At 37.5% G+C, this 17,012-nt stretch overlaps 1 protein-coding gene across 11 annotated transcripts in view; it reads left to right on the plus strand.

Moving 5' to 3' along the window:
- Positions 1-17,012, plus strand: part of SMYD3 (SET and MYND domain containing 3) — a 761,886-nt gene that overhangs the window by 172,639 nt on the left and 572,235 nt on the right. The gene's annotated exons all lie outside the window — the stretch shown is intronic.

Raw genomic sequence — 17,012 nt, forward strand, 5'->3', positions numbered from 1 at the left:
TAGCAGTAGCAGTATCTTCTTGTCCTCTTGACCTCAATCCCATTTCCCAGAGCTAACCGCTGTTAAGTTTCTTGTGTAAGTTTGAAGCATTTTTTGTGCAAACACATTCATGTATCTTTATCTTTTGTTTTAAAAAGCAGATATAGGTTATTCTGGCACAGATTCTTGTATACTTTGATTTGTCTTTTCATTTAATATTCTATCTAGAACAACTTTTGTTATCATTTTGTTTATTCTATTACATGAATGTACTGCAATCATAATTTCCCCACTAATGAATGTGTGATTTCCCCCCAATATTTGGTATTGCCAGTAGTGCACCAGTAAACGTCCTTTAGTGCACATTTTTGCACACTTGTGCAAATTAATTGTAGGACAAATTCTTCCACATTATATTGATTAGTAAAAGGATATATGTAGTTTGAATTTTTAAAGATAATGCCGAGTGCCTTTCAAGAGTTTGAGTTAATTTGCAACAACTGACAGTCTATGAGAGTACTGCTGTTCACATCTTTGAAATTCTTTAAAGGATGAATAATTAACATTCAACATGACCTTTTCTTCTAACCTTATGATTAATCATTTAATAAGAAATTTAATTATGCTCTAATGAATTGTGTCATAATAAAAAGTCTTAATTGGAGATTTTGTGTTTGTGTCACTTTTCACCCACCCTCCATCCATACATTTTGCTTCTTATTTTGGTGTGTGTGTGTATGTGTGTATACATGCATACATGTAAACACACACAAGTGAAAATTCCTCTTTTCCTTCTTTTAAATCTAGGCTGTGCTTATCTGAAGGATTTCTGCTATATTACTTTTTCCTTTGAAAATAATTTCTCCAGACTACAGATAAAGTGTTCTAAATGGAAAAGAAACTGAAACATACAAAAATTAGAGGACCCATTTTAATAATATTCTGCCATCAGGCCAATTAAATTATCTCAGAGGAAGCACTTAATCTCTCTGGGCCTTAGTCTCCTGTTTTGTACTACTACAAAGAACTCATATGTATTAGACATCTACTATATGCCATTCTATTTATTCTTAACAAGAATCTTCAAAGGACTATTATTATTATGCTTATTTTACTATTAAGGAAACTGAGGTGTAAGAATGGCAAGCAGCCTACCAAACATTGTATAGCTTGTAGGCTCTGCAGTTTGTTAAATGAATCCAGGTAGTCAGAATCCAAACTCTTAGTGTCTCTTCTAACCCTAAATTTCATTCTTGCTCTAACATTCTGATTAGCTGTAGCTTTCCATTTTCTATTGTAATCTCCTTTTCATCCCTGGCCTTTATTTTATTTTTAATAAGGATGTACATCCTCATGAGTACATCCTCAAGGAATGCAAACAAAAAAAATACAAGAAATAGAAGGTTAGAAATAACATTTTCCTAATAAAAATAAGGAACATGAAAATCAATTGAGTGTGCTCTACCTCATTTTGTAAACCAAAAATTCTATCAGAATTTTAAAGATGCCAGAGTTGTATAAGATCATCAGCAATAATAGCAACAAAAAGCAAAATATGAAAACAAACCCACCCCTTTTCTGCAAAATAAATTCTGGAAAGACTGTCCATGGTGATGGTTTAGATATTTTATTCATGTGAAACTGAGCTACATGTTTCAGGGAACTTCAAGTTAAGAAGACTCCATATAGAACCAATGAATTATCATGTTACTTGATACAGATTTTCTCACTAAGCTTCCTTTCTGTTCTCAATGACCTGAACATTTGCTTTTATTTTCCCTTGTTTTTATGAATGTTTTCCCCAGTGCTACTCCCTCCTTTTACAGTACACTTAAGAAACAAAAAAGCAAAACCCGTTATCTGGTTAGAATGAGTAGAGAAGTCTGGTGGGTAGGTTTGTCATTTTGATTCATTATAGTGCGTGTATTTTTACCACATATATTAGCTGTTTACTGTAGCATTAATAATAATGTCATCGTCAGATACTGTAGAAGGTAATGGGAAAATAGCTAGTAAGATGAAAGATACCATCTATAACACAGTTAGTGCATATGCTTGTGTGTGGGGGTGGGGAGGATGCAGTGTGTGCACAAAGGTGGTGTGGGAGTCAGAGAATGGCCGGAACATATGCATTTAAACTGCTCTGTTAAACTCACCCTTAAGGTACAGCATTAAACACTAATTATTGCGGATACCTACAAAGGAGCACGAAATTAAACTGACAACTGAACTATGAACTGTAATGAACAAGAGCACTTGGAATGGAAATTGATAGAGAAGATGTGAATTCATAACATAAAATCTATAATACATTTACCCGAGGGGGACATAACTTTTGTTCACCAGCTTAGCATTTGATGTGTGGGGCCATCGCATCAGTGAGTTGTCCACGGGGAGCTGAGGTGTTACTGGGTGTAATGTCCCCTGAGTCCGTAAGAAAGATATCAGTGGCATCAGTTTTCACACCTCATTTTTAAACATAAGTGAAACCAGGATGCATTTGCATTATAAAAGTTAGCACACTACAGATTGAAAGTGCAAGTGAAGTCGCTCGGTCGTGTCCCACTCTTTGTGACCCCATGGACTGTAGCCTACCAGGCTCCTCTCTCCATGGGATTCTCCAGGCAAGGGTACTGGAGTGGGTTGCCATGTAACAAGTCTTCCTCCAGTGTTCTTCCCCCATTCCTACTTCTGTTTTTCAGAGATAATCTCTTTGTGTTTGTTTTGTAAGTGGAAGATATACACCAAAACTGGTATTATATGTTTCATACATAGTATACACATATGTACATATTTACTGCTATGTCAGAAATGTTTATATTCTTCTGTGTAGACTCTGTTATGGGGTGTCAGATATTGTAATAGATGGGCTGTGGCTTATATATGGGATCCAGTTTTATTTCTATATTGGCGTAATCAGAATATCACTGATGGTTATGAGTCAAAGAGGAGGAACAGGCTAAGCTTTCTTACAAAAATTCTCAAAATTTGTAATATAGATAGCAAATAAACCAGTTTCAGACAGGTTCACCAATTATTACTTCATCTCTGTTGGATTTAATTTGATTCACAATATGTAGATTTCTAATTGAATTAAGTGCTGAGCAAAATAAGCAGCTAGGCACCACATCAAACTGCAGTTTATCTACTTTTTAAAAGTATTATATTAGCAGGAAGAGGCTCTATTTTATGTTGGTAATTATAGACCTCTTTAAAAATGTGAATCATATTTTTGAGTTTGCATTTGATGTTTAGTTGTAGAATGATTTGATTCATTTTTGATGAATCCCACATTAGTGAGCACTTAGCAGGGTGATTTAATGAGTTGTCAAACCCAAAATGATGATAATGAAGAAAGCCAAAGTGAGCTTCAGGCTGCTAGGATATGCACTGGGTGCTCTGTAGAGAAGTTGACTTCATGTCTAATTGTGAACAAAAAAGGAATACAGTATAAAGGTTAAAATTATTTGATCATGTTTAACTTTAGATTTCTACAGCATTCTGCGGGCTTGAGCTTTTCTTATCTTACCTTATGTTTGCCTGTGGAATGATCCCCTCCACTCTCATGGCTTCAATTGGCATCTCTGTGTTAATTTTTCTCAGAACTCCATCTCCAGCCTCTTCCTTTCTCCTGAGCACCAGACCCGCATCTTACGGGCACCTCTACTTGGTGTCTGAAATCTTGTGTATCTATACCTGAGTGCATTATCTTCCCCCAAACCTGCTTTACTCTGTGTTTTTCAACCTTAGTAAATAATCTCACCAGCCACTCAGCAGTCCCAGGTGCCATGGTGTCATCATCTCTGAGTTACATTCTTCTTGACCCCACATCCCATTCACCACCATGTTCTGCTTATTCTACCACCTGAAGGTCTGCATTGGCTCACTTCTCTCTAGCTTCTCTACAACTACTCTTGTACACATTACCATGATCTCTTTTCCAAGGTTGTCTGCAGTCTTTAATCTGTCAGCTTCTATTTTCTACACAGGAACCAGAGTGATTATTTTTTTTCTAGGGAGAGTGTTCGTTGCTCAATTGTGTCTGACTTTTTGAGACCCCATGGACTGCAGCCTACCACGCTCCTCTGTCTATGGAATTCTCCAGGCAAGAATACTGGAGTGGGTAGCCAATCCCTTCTCCAGGGGATCTTCCCGACCAAGGGATCAAACCTGGGCCTCCTGTATTGCAGGCAGATTCTTTTCTCTCTGAGCCACCAGGGAAATGCCAGCATAATCTCTTATTCGCCAGTTTTAGACCCTAGCCCTCCTTTTCCTCAGGATGAAATTCAAACTCACAGACTTTACCATGTTTTTACTTCAGGGCCTTTGGCTATGTAAGTTCCTGGACCTAGACCAGAAGTCTCCCCCTAGCTACTGAATTTCTATTTATGCTTTAGAACTTGGATTAAATGTCACTCCCTTCTTTCCTAACCTCCTGAAACTAGTTTGTGTTCTTTCTTTATCATACAGAAAAAGAATGATGTTAATTTTGGGGTTAATTTCCTGTGTCTAGTCAGACGTCAGGCTCCTTGAGGGTGTGCTCTATGCTGCAGCTGTATTATAATGTGTGAATGAATGAATGATTGAATGAATATCTTTCATTAGCGATAATTGTTGAATTAGATTTTAAAAATTACAGCATCTCTAAATAATCTGTCTGTAGTAATATTTCTTTTTAATGGAAATATAAATAACATTTAATGCTGCATTAATTTTAGATGTACAACATAATGATTTGATAGATTTGATTTGATAGATCATCACAATAAGTTTAGTTAACATCCATCACCACATGTAATTATAATGCTTTTTATTGTGATGAGAACATTTAAGATCTATTTTTTTATCACTTTAAGATATAAAATACAGTGTTGTTAACTATAGTCACCATCCTGTACCTTACATCCCAGGAATTATTTAATTCTTATAAGTTGGAAATTTGTATCATTTGACCATCTTTACTTCCTCCCCAGTCTTCTGCCTCTGGTCAATACCTACCTATCTATAAGTTTTTTGTTGTTTTTTTTTTGACTCCACGTACAAGTGAGACATAGTAATATTTTTTGATTCACCAGTATAGGTATTATCTATTAACTTCCTGCTCTGATGGACAGGGAATATAGCTTACCTATGTTGACATCTCCTTCCTGTCTCTCTTCTTGCATGGCTGTATCAGGATCCTCCATTCTTCCAGAGTTTATCCAGCAGATATTTACTGAGTACCTGCTAGCTAGTCACTGTTCTAAATTGGGATTAGGGTGGTGGGCAGTTAGCAATGAACAAGTAAACTAGGCCCTGGCGTTTATAAAGTTCATAGGAGTGAGGAGACAGTAACAAATGCCATGATTGTATTAATGTAAGTGCGTATGATTTGGCTGAGTATTACCTTGCCATTGCATGGGTGGTTACAGAGGGACTTCCTATAGAGGTGACATCTGGCCTGGAATCTAAAAGTACCTAGTTTTGAAACGTCTGGGAACAGATTTTTTTTTTTTTTAATTTTAATTGGAACCTAATTACTTTACAACATTGTGGTGGTTTTTGCCATACATTGATATGAATCAGCCATGAACAGATTTTTTTAATGTAAAAGGAACAGCAAATGTAAAGGCACTTGAAGTAGGAAAAAGCTTGTTATCTTAGAGAAATGAAAAGAAGCTGGATGTAAACAGATTCACAAATTCATATAAAAAATGAAAATGATCTTTTATACATATATAAAAATAGCCTCCCAAGCACTATTAGAAAGGATTTTCCACACCAAGAGTGAACCCTAGTGTACACTGTGGGCTTTGGGTAATAAGGTTGTGTCAACATAAGTTCATCAGTTTTAACACATGCACCACTGTGATGGGGATGCTGGTAACAGAGGAGGCTGTATGTGCGTAGGGGCAGACGATACATGGGGACTTTATGTACTTTCCTCTCAATTTGCTGTGAACTTAAAACTGCTCTAAAAATTAAGATCTTAAAAAAATTAATTGTATGGGAAAAAAAGCAGTTGGAGGTGAGACCAATGAGTTAAGCCTTGAAGGACTTGATCATTCATTCATCTATTAATTTACTCAGCAAATAGTAGTGCTGATGGCAGGACTTTTCTTGGCTCTGACACAGTGGTTTTTTTTTGCCACTTTATTTATTTTTAATCGAAAGATAATTGCTTTACAGAATTTTGTTGTTTTCTGTCAAACATCAGCCATAGGTGTACCCATGTCCCCTCCCTCCAGAATCTCCCTTCCATCTCCCTGACAGAGTATTATTGAACAAGACGCAGAAAATCCTTGCCTTTATGGAGCTTTCATTTTCCTTGTGAGACAGATATATAATACAGTCTTATTTTTATGCCTAAAATAAAGGGGGTAAGAGAAAATGATAGGGATTGGGAGTCTATTTTGATATAAGTATGTATATATGTATATACATATACACATATATACATACATGTATCTATATTTATCTTCTGTATATATATCTAATATATAATACTGAGAAAGAGATATATTCATATCCATGTCTATAGGGAGATATATATTTCTCTATCTAAAAGCTCTCAGGAGGTGGCATTTGAGTGGAGACCTAAAAGAAGTAATCAAGACATGTGAATATTGGAGAAAGAAATTTCAGGTTGGATGTACATCAAATGTAAAAGCGGGAATGAATATGGTGTGTTCAGCGAAGGACAGGAAGGCCAATATAGTGAACCAGAGTGAACAGCAAATAAGATTAGAGAGATAGGAGGAGTCAGGTTATGAGGCCATTGTTTTCTATGGCTAAAAATAAACATTTTGTTTTCTGTGTGACGAGCTGCTACTGTAGGGTTCTGAGAAGGGAATGGGGATTAGTATTATGGTCTGATTGAAATTTGAAAGGAGTTTTTCTGGCTGCTGTGGGAACAGGTTATAGGAGGCAAGGGTAGAGACAGAGAAACCAATCTGAGGTTTCTCTATAGTTGCTTATAGTAGTCTGGTTTCTGTATGATGGTTGATAGGACTAGAGTAGTAACAGCAAAGAGAACTGGTTAGATTTGAGATATCCTTTGAAGGACTGACTGAGAACTGACTGAGTTTGCTCATGGATGCTCATTCATTCATACATTCATTCAAGTTGAGAACTCAGCATGTCAGGCATTGGACTAGTCAAGAGCTCTGATGGCTTGGGTTAGAATGGTAGCAGTAGAGGTGGTAAGAAATTATTGAATTTGAGACATATTTTGCAGGTGTAGCTAAAAGAGTTTGTCAATAGATTAGATGTAAGAGGTTAGACAAAAAAACAGTCAGACATACAAATTTTAAGTTTTTGGCTGGAATAACTATGGGGGAATGGTGGTGCTAATTAGTGACTTACAGAAATCTTAGTGAAGAACAGGTTCTAAGAGGAGAATTATAATATACAAATGTTTAGTCTGTACCCATTAAACATCTGCATGGAGGCAACTGGATATTGTTGCTCAGATTGCAGACGATTAGACTGTATGAAAAAAAATGTAGGGGAAGTGAACATGGGGATGGGAAAGAGAAGAATCAAGAGTGACTCCTTGGCTTTTGGCTTTAAAAATTGGGTAGATGATTCTCTTTACTGACATGGGGAAGTGAGTGTAATAGACCCAGTTTTAGGTGGAAAAAAAATCTGCTTTCGCTGTGTTAGAATTGTGATAACTATTATATGTCTATTAGGTTAAATTTCTTTTTCTCGTGTTTGTAACTTTAAATGTTGTGTGCAAGCCCCCATCCATGTTATATCAATTCTAAACAGTATCTCTTGATTCCCTGCTTTAAAGGTGAAGATATTAATAGTCCCACTCTTTCCTCTTCTCTATCACTCCATTTTCCATAGTTTGCTAGTTGTACCTTTACTCTTATGTTTTCAAGGTTAATGATAATTGCGTGCTGTTCTAGAACATAAAGTTTAAATTTAAGTGTTAATTAAAAAAATTCAAAATCAGTAAAAAGTTACAAATAAGTGATTTCAGAATATCGCTTTCTAGATTTAGATTCAGTGCAATCCTACTCAAAGTCCCAAAGATTGATAGCTGATTAAAATTTATGTGTTAATGCAGAAGACTTAAACTGAGTCCTTTATTAAAAGGAGAGCAAAGTTTCAGGGTGTAGACCACTTGATTTAAACACTTAGGCTAAAGCTGCAGTGGTTATAGGATAGACATACAGCACAATGAATAAAATAGAGAGTTCAGTAACAGGCCCTATTCTGTGTTCTTTCTGTGATAGGTAGTTGTGGCCGCAAGAGGGGACTCTGAGAAGCTCAGGAAAAACAGTTTATTATACTCATATATCTAGAAACAGGAGCATGGATTGCCACACGGCATCACATGGGGGGAGCCTCAGAGTGGTCAGGAGGCAGAAAGGAGAAGAGAGGGGAAATTAGAGGCTAGCGCCTTTCATAGTTTCCGCAGAAGGCTAGGAAAGGTAAGATAAACAGTTTCAGACTGGCTAATTTGAATAATTCCAGGGAGTTTTGAGCTATAGGAGTGGTCGCTAGTGAGTTATAGAAGTGGTCGCTAGTTGCCCTACCTGACTCTGTGAATTTTAAAGCAGATGGAGGAGGTAGGTCTCTGATTGGTTAGTTTGCATCAAAGGCATGCTCCCTGCTGAGCCTTTTGCTGTCTATTCCTAGGTGGTACTAGTGGTAAAGAACCCACCTGTCTAGTTGATCTATCCATAGGTGTGAGTGGGGTATTAAAGTCTCCCACTATTATTGTGTTATTGTTAATTTCTTCTTTCATACTTGTTAGCATTTGTCTTACATACTGCGGTGCTCCCGTGTTGGGTGCATATATATTTATAATTGTTATATCTTCTTCTTGGATTGATCCTTTGATCATTATGTAGTGACCATCTTTGTCTCTTTTCACAGTCTTTGTTTTAAAGTCTATTTTATCTGATATGAGTATTGCTACTCCTGCTTTCTTTTGGTCCCTATTCGCATGGAAAATCTTTTTCCAGCCCTTCACTTTCAGTCTGTATGTGTCCCCTGTTTTGAGGTGGGTCTCTTGTAGACAACATATGCAGGGGTCTTGTTTTTGTATCCATTCAGCCAGTCTTTGTCTTTTGGTTGGGGCATTCAACCCATTTACGTTTAAGGTAATTACTGATAAGTATGACCCCGTTGCCATTTACTTTATTGTTTTGGGTTCGAATTTATACACAATTTTTGTGTTTCCTGTCTAGAGAATATCCTTTAGTATTTGTTGGAGAGCTGGTTTGGTGGTGCAGAATTCTCTCAGCTTTTGCTTGTCTGAAAAGCTTTTGATTTCTCCTTCATACTTGAATGAGATCCTTGCTGGGTACAATAATCTGGGCTGTAGGTTATTTTCTTTCATCATTTTAAGTATGTCTTGCCATTCCCTCCTGGCTTGAAGAGTTTCTATTGAAAGATCAGCTGTTATTCTTATGGGAATTCCCTTGTGTGTTATTTGTTGTTTTTCCCTTGCTGCTTTTAATATTTGTTCTTTGTGTTTGATCTTTGTTAATTTGATTACTATGTGTCTTGGGGTGTTTCGCCTTGGGTTTATCCTGTTTGGGACTCTCTGGGTTTCTTGGACTTGGGTGATTATTTCCTTCCCCATTTTAGGGAAGTTTTCAACTATTATCTCCTCAAGCATTTTCTCATGGTCTTTCTTTTTGTCTTCTTCTTCTGGGACCCCTATGATTCGAATGTTGTAGCGTTTAATATTGTCCTGGAGGTCTCTGAGATTGTGCTCATTTCTTTTAATTCGTTTTTCTTTTATCCTCTCTGATTCATTTATTTCTACCATTCTATCTTCTAATTCACTAATCCTATCTTCTGCCTCTGTTATTCTACTATTTGTTGCCTCCAGAGTGTTTTTAATTTCACTTATTGCATTATTCATTATATATTGACTCTTTTTTATTTCTTCTAAGTCCTTGTTAAACCTTTCTTGCATCTTCTCAATCCTTGCCTCCAGGCTATTTATCTGTGATTCCATTTTAATTTCAAGATTTTGGATCAATTTCACTATCATTATTCGGAATTCTTTATCAGGTAGATTCCCTATCTCTTCCTCTTTTGTTTGGTTTGGTGGGCATTTATCCTGTTCCTTTATCTGCTGGCTATTCCTCTGTCTCTTCATCTTGTTTAAATTGCTGAGTTTGGGGTGTCCTTTCTGTATTCTGGCAGTTTGTGGAGTTCTCTTTATTGTGGCGTTTCCTCGCTGTGTGTGGGTTTGTACAGGTGGCTTGTCAAGGTTTCCTGGTTAGGGAAGCTTGTGTCGATGTTCTGGTGGGTGGAGCTGTATTTCTTCTCTCTGGAGTGTAATGAAATGTCCAGTAATGAGTTATGAGATGTCTATGGTTTGGGGGTGACTTTGGGCAGCCTGTATCTTGAAGCTCAGGGCTGTGTTCCTTTGTTGCTGGAGAATTTGCTTGTTATGTCTTTCCCTGGAACTTGTTGGCCCTTGTGTGGTGCTTGGTTTCAGTGTCGGTATGGAGGCGTTTGATGAGCTCCTGTCAATTAATGTTCCTTGGAGTCAGGAGTTCCCTGGAGTCAGGGATTGGACTTAAGCCTCCTACTTCCAGTTATCGGTCTTAATTTTACAGTAGTTTCAAAACTTCTCCTTCTATACAGCACCACTGATAAAACATCTACGTTAAAGATGAAAAGTTTCTGTACTGTGAGGGTCACTCAGCTATACACTAATAATGAGAAAACAGAAAGAGGAATTAAGGAAACAATTCCATTCACCATTGCAACGGAAAGAATAAAATACTTAGGAATATATCTACCTAAAGAATCTAAAGACCTATATATAGAAAACTATAAAACACTGGTGAAAGAAATCAAAGAGGACACTAACAGATGGAGAAATATACCATGTTCATGGATTGGAAGAATCAATGTAGTGAAAATGAGTATACTACCCAAAGCAATCTATAGATTCAATGCAATCCCTATCAAGCTACCAACAACATTTTTCACAGAGCTAGAACAAATAATTTCACAATTTGTATGGAAAAACAAAAAACCTGGAATAGCCAAAGCGATCTTGAGAAAGAAGAATGGAACTGGAGGAATCAACCTACCTGACTTCAGGCTCTACTACAAAGCCACAGTTATCAAGACAGTATGGTACTGGCACAAAGACAGAAATATAGATCAATGGAACAAAATAGAAAGCCCAGAGATAAATCCACGCACATATGGACACCTTATCTTTGACAAAGGAGGCAAGAATATACAATGGATTAAAGACAATCTCTTTAACAAGTGGTGCTGGGAACTCTGGTCAACCACTTGTAAAAGAATGAAACTAGAACACTTTCTAACACCATACACAAAAATAAACTCAAAATGGATTAAAGATCTAAACGTAAGACCAGAAACTATAAAACTCCTAGAGGAGAACATAGGCAAAACACTCTCTGACATACATCACAGCAGGATCCTCTATGACCCACCTCCCAGAATATTGGAAATAAAAGCAAAAATAAACAAATGGGACCTAATTAACCTTAAAAGCTTCTGCACATCAAAGGAAACTATTAGCAAGGTGAAAAGACAGCCTTCAGAATGGGAGAAGATAATAGCAAATGAAGCAACTGACAAACAACTAATCTCGAGAATATACAAGCAACTCCTACAGCTCAACTCCAGAAAAATAAATGACCCAATCAAAAAATGGGCCAAAGAACTAAATAGACATTTCTCCAAAGAAGACATACAGATGGCTAACAAACACATGAAAAGATGCTCAACATCACTCATTATCAGAGAAATGCAAATCAAAACCACTATGAGGTACCATTTCACACCAGTCAGAATGGCTGCGATCCAAAAGTCTACAAGTAATAAATGCTGGAGAGGGTGTGGAGAAAAGGGAACCCTCTTACACTGTTGGTGGGAATGCAAACTAGTACAGCCACTATGGAGAACAGTATGGAGATTCCTTAAAAAACTGGAAATAGACCTGCCTTATGATCCAGCAATCCCACTGCTGGGCATACACACTGAGAAAACCAGAAGGGAAAGAGACACGAGTACCCCAATGTTCATCGCAGCACTGTTTATAATAGCCAGGACATGGAAGCAACCTAGATGTCCATCAGCAGATGAATGGATAAGCAAGCTGTGGTACATATACACAATGGAGTATTATTCAGCCATTAAAAATAATACATTTGAATCAGTTCTAATGAGGTGGATGAAACTGGAGCCTATTATACAGAGTGAAGTAAGCCAGAAAGAAAAACACCAATACAGTATACTAACGCATATATATGGAATTTAGAAAGATGGTAACAATAACCCTGTGTACGAGACAGCAAAAGAGACACTGATGTATAGAACAGTCTTATGGACTCTGTGAGAGAGGGAGAGGGTGGGAAGATTTGGGAGAATGGCATTGAAACATGTAAAATATCATGTATGAAATGAGTTGCCAGTCCAGGTTCGATGCATGATACTGGATGCTTGGGGCTGGTGCACTGGGATGACCCAGAGGGATGGAATGGGGAGGGAGGAGGGAGGAGGGTTCAGGATGGGGAGCACATGTAAACCTGTGGCGGATTCATTTTGATATTTGGCAAATCTAATACAGTTATGTAAAGTTTAAAAATAAAATAAAATTTAAAAAAAAAAATTTTAAAAAATAGGCAAAATAGTGAATTTTCCATACAGATAAACTTATACAATTTAAGGGGATGTCTTTTACTATAAAATTAAGAGCTTTAAAAAAAAAAAAAAAAAAGAACCCACCTGTCAATGCAGGAGACATAAGAGATGTGGGTTCTATCCCTGGATCAGGAAGATCCCCTGGACGTGGGCATGGCAACCCACTCCAGTATTCTTGCCTGGCAAATCCCATGGACAGAGGAACCTGGTGGGCTACAGTCCATGGCGTCACACAGAGTTGGACATGACTGAGGTGACTTAGCACGCATGCACGAGAATTGGCTAGCTCTGGGATGGGTAGTCTCTCTCCAGCCAGAAAGGTTTTTAAGATGTCAAAACATCATAATTTATAGAAAAATTTAAAAAACATAAATACAATCTCACACATATATAGCCAGTTTATTTTCTACAGAGGTGCCAAGGTAATTCATTGTTGAAAGGATAGTCTTCTGTGGTGTGTGTGTCTGATTTAAGGTTTTTAATCCTAATATTGAAAACAAGCTGTGACCCCATAGACGGAAGCCCACCAGATTCCCCCATCCCTGGGATTCTCTAGGCAAGAACACCGGAGTGGGTTGCCATTTCCTTCTCCAATGCATGAAAGTGAAAAGTGAAAGGGAAGTTGCTCAGTCGTGTCCAACTCTTCGCGACCCCGTGGACTGCAGCCCACCAGGCTCCTCCGTCCATGGGATTTTCTGGGCAAGAGTGCTGGAGTGGGGTGCCACTGCCTTCTCCGTTACAATAGCTAGAACATGGAAATAACCTAGATGTTGATCGACAGATAAATAGATAAAGAAATTGTGGTACATATATACAATGGAGTATTACTCAGCCATAAAAAGGAACACATTCGAGTCAGTTCTAATGAGGTAGATGAATTTAGAGTCTATTATACAGAGCAGCATACAGAATGAAGTAAGTCATAAAGAGAAACATAAGTATCGTATATTAACACATATATATGGAATGTAGAAAGATGGTACTGATGAACCTATTTGCAGGGAGCAATGGAGATGCAGACACAGAGAACAGACTTGTGGACACAGGGGTTGGGGAAGGAGAGGATGAGATGAATGGAGAGAGTAGCATGGAAACATATACACTACCATATGGAAAATAGATAGCCAGTAGGAATTAACTGTATGACTCAGGGAGCTCAAACAGGTCCTCTGTGACAACCTAGAGGGGTGGGATGGGGTGGAAGGTGGGAGGGTGGTTCGAGAGGGAAGGGACATATGTATACCTATGGCTGATCATGTTGATGTATGGCAGACACCAACACAATACTGCAAAGCAATTATCTTTCAATTAAAAATAAAACTTTTTAAATAAGAAAAAATTAAAATAGATTTTAAAATATTAAAAAAAAAAGAAAACAAGCTGAAATAAATGAATCCAAGCATTCATCAAAATGAAAACATACACCACATAAAGAATTAATCAGGAAGATGATTTTCAACAAATAGTGATAGATACGCATATGGAAAAAAATTTATATATATATATATATATATATGTATGTATATATATATACAGCACCCCCTCCCCCACCAAAGTCTAATAATAGATTACAGGCTTAAATGTAAAAGTCAAAGGTATAAAACTTATAGAAGAAAACTTAGGAGAAAATCTTTGAATTTTCTAGGTCAAGTTTCTCAGGCTGGAGACAGAAAGCACTAACTATATAAGACATATGGATAAAGTGGACTAGAGCAAAGTTGAAAAGGCAAGCCACAAGCTGGGGAAAATGTTTGTAATTCATATATATCCGACCAAAGAGTTGTATCTGTAATTTTTAAACAGTGCTTGTAATTCAGTAGTAAGATAATCCAGAAAAGTGGACAAAAGATTTGAATAGACACTTCAGTGAGATATACAGAAAAAAGGCTTAATATCATTAGTCATCAGAGAAATGAAAATAAAAAGCACAATGAGATATCATATATACCCACTTCAGTTCAGTTCAGTTGCTCAGTTGTGTCCGACTCTTTGCAACCCCATGAATTGCAGCACGCCGGGCCTCCCTGTCCATCACTAACTCCCAGAGTTCACTCAAACTCACGTCCATAGAGTCGGTGATGCCATCCAGCCATCTCATCCTCTGTTGTCCCCTTCTCTTCCTGCCCCCAATCCCTCCCAGCATCAGAGTCTTTTCCAATGAGTCAACTCTTCACATGAGGTGGCCAAAGTACTGGAATTTCAGCTTTAGCATCATTCCTTCCAAAGAACACCCAGGACTGATCTCCTTCAGAATGGACTGGTTGGATCTCCTTGCAGTCCAAGGGACTCTCAAGAGTCTTCTCCAACACCACAGTTCAAAAGCATCAGTTCTTCAGCGCTCAGCCTTCTTCACAGTCCAACTCTCACATCCATACATGACTACTGGAAAAACCATAGCCTTGACTAGACGGACCTTTGTTGGCAAAGTAGTGTCTCTGCTTTTGAATATGTTATCTAGGTTGGTCATAACTTTCCTTCCAAGGAGTAAGCGTCTTTTAATTTCATGGCTGCAGTCACCATCTGCAGTGATTTTGGAGCCCCCCAAAATAAAGTCTGACACTGTTTCCACTGTTTCCCCATCTATTTGCCATGAAGTGATGGGACCGGATGCCATGATTTTTGTTTTCTTTTTTTTTTTTTTTTTTTTATTTTTAAACTTTACATAATTGTATTAGTTTTGCCAAATATCAAAATGAATCCACCACAGGTATACATGTTTCTGAATGTTGAGCTTTAAGCCAACTTTTTCACTCTCCTCTTCCACTTTCATCAAGAGGCTTTTTAGTTCCTCCTCACTTTCTGCCATAAGGGTGGTGTCATCTGCATATCTGAGGTTATTGATATTTCTCCTGGCAATCTTGATTCCAGCTTATGCTTCTTCCAGCCCAGAGTTTCTCATGATGTACTCTGCATAGAAGTTAAGTAAGCAGGGTGACACTATACAGCCTTGACGTACTCCTTTTCCTATTTGGAACCAGTCTGTTGTTCCATGTTCAGTAGAATGGCTAAAATGGTAAAGACCCACGATACGAAGTGCTAACAAGGAAGTAGAACAACTAGAATCTCATACTTTGCTGGTGGGAATGTGAGATGTTATAACTGCTTTGGAAAAGTATGGTACTTTCTAAAAGTGTTAAATGTATACTTACCAACTAACCTAGCATTCTACTCCTAGGTAGGTGTGTGTGTATTTGTATTTGTGTGTGCACGTGTGTATACACATAGATACATATGTCATTTACTATTTCTCAGCCATAAACAACAACTGGTGATGCATGCAGCAACATGACTGAATCTGAGAAACTTTTTACAGAGGCAGTAAAGCCAGATGGAGAGTAGTAGTGTATTCTGGAACAGGCACAACTAGTCTGTAATAATGGAGACCATATCTTGTGGTTGTTGGGGATGGAGGGCTTGAATGTGAAGGCCCACAAAGGAACTTTTGAAAGTAATAACATTCTATATCTTAATTTTGGTGTTGTTCACATCAAACTATACTCTTAAATGGGCACATTTTATTACAATATAATTATATCTTAATGCATTCTTTTTTTTTTTTACTTCCATGTTTTCTTTTTTTTTGTAGTTTTTTTTTAATTTTATTTTATTTTTAAACTTTACAATATTGTATTAGTTTTGCCAAACATCGAAATGCATTCTTTAAAAAAATATTGCTTACTCCACAACTGTTAAGCATGCATAGATCTTATTTCTTCCTCTCTAATAAAGTGATCACAACTTTAAGTCACTCAAAGAATGAGACTGCTGTTTGAGGAAACCCTTATAAGGGGGTAAGCATGAGGGAAGGAAGACCAAGGAGAAAGTAAAAGCAGTGATCTGGATCAGAGATAATTTTAGCATTGTATTCAACTCTACAACTTACTCAAAATCATTCCAGTAGTAAGGAGATGTTTTGGGACTCTCTTGTATAGAGACTTCTGGTTAATACTTTCTTTTTCATTCACTCCTTAATCCCATTCTCTGCCCCATACATTGTCTTCAATTCTGGATTCTTGTTGGAGTTCTGCTTGGCAGGAGTTGAAGCTTTTGAGGGTAACTAACTGAAAAACTTACCTGCCACTTTGAGGCAGCCTCGTTTGCCCTGTTTCTTTAGCCTGACCTCTTATCATCACTTTCTGACTTACAGAAAAGAGGTTAAACCCTTCATCCACTGATGGCCCTTCTGGTTTACTTTGGGAGTTAAAAACTTCATAGATTACTTGTGTTGGGGAGATAAAATGCATGTGCCCATCTGCCATGTTCCACTAGAACTCAGCATTGACATTTCAATTAATCTAGCATGGAGATTTCTTTCAAGGAAAATTGGAAGTGTGTAGAGAATTATTTATTTTGCCCTTCCAGATAAAATGTATCAATTGCATCATTCC

This window comes from Bubalus kerabau, chromosome 5 (assembly GCF_029407905.1).
Source record: "Bubalus kerabau isolate K-KA32 ecotype Philippines breed swamp buffalo chromosome 5, PCC_UOA_SB_1v2, whole genome shotgun sequence".
Taxonomy (NCBI): Eukaryota; Metazoa; Chordata; class Mammalia; order Artiodactyla; family Bovidae; genus Bubalus; species Bubalus kerabau.